Below are 1,078 nucleotides of genomic sequence, written 5' to 3' on the forward strand. Positions count from 1 at the left end.
ATTCTGTATGTTTGCTTTGTTTTACCAAGTCTCGCAGTTTTTTGCACGCATTCAAGTTTCCCTATGTGTTAGCACTTTGAGTGAGTGGTCTAACGAGAAACACTTGGAATTTGGAGAACGTTATCATGTACTTCTTGTTTGTGGTATTTAAGTTCAAATGACTCTGAGCACTATGGGACTTAACATCTGAGGTCATCAGTCCCCTAGAACTTAGAACTAGTTAAACCTAAATAACCTAAGGACATCACACTCATCCATGCCCGAGGCAGGATTCGAACCTGCGACCGTAGCGGTCGTGCGGTTCCAGACCGAAGCGTCTTGAACCGCTCGGCCACAACGGCTGGCGGTATTTCAGTCCCACAGACTATTACGGTACAGTGAAATAAAAAAAAAACTATCTACTGTTCCTCTCAAATAATTACAACCATGAAACAACAAAGGGAAACTGCACAAAATAACGATAAACACCTGGTTCCTCTATAGTGTGGGTACTGCAGAGCCACGTGTTGGCATCCAAAGTCAGCGAACACTATAGGGAATTCCACTTCAAACAAAAATCATGCGCGACATCCGATCACGCTTCTCTAAAATCTTGAATCTAAAACTAAACAAAAAAGAAACTTACAGGTCTAATTAAACGCCTACAAGAAAATGCGAGCCCCCACCACAGCCCCCCCCCCCTCCCGAAACCACACACGCATAACATGCGCACACAACAAATACGTATATATGTGACAGGGCCTCTCTCTCGATGTCGATTTGTGTTTGGTGTCCCTTAAGTGTTGGTCTGCAGGATGCAGCTAAATATACGCAGGGTGAAGCAAAATTTGCGCATTCGGGCTTAGGAGCGCAATTCCTCACACGCCAGAGATTAAATGAATGCCTGTCACAAAATTTCGCCCGGCGAGCGCATCCGACAGAAAAAGGTCGTTGAAGAGTGGCAGTCTCGCAACACTGTAATCACATGTACGGTAAGACCCTGTCAGCACGTATAAGGTGTGTTGTACCGTTGGTAAAGTGGAAAGTTTTTCGTTAGCATGCAGGACGTATAGGGTTCGATCCTTGGTTGAGGCGACAG

Source organism: Schistocerca nitens, chromosome 5, assembly GCF_023898315.1.
Source record: "Schistocerca nitens isolate TAMUIC-IGC-003100 chromosome 5, iqSchNite1.1, whole genome shotgun sequence".
In the NCBI taxonomy this organism is placed as follows: domain Eukaryota; kingdom Metazoa; phylum Arthropoda; class Insecta; order Orthoptera; family Acrididae; genus Schistocerca; species Schistocerca nitens.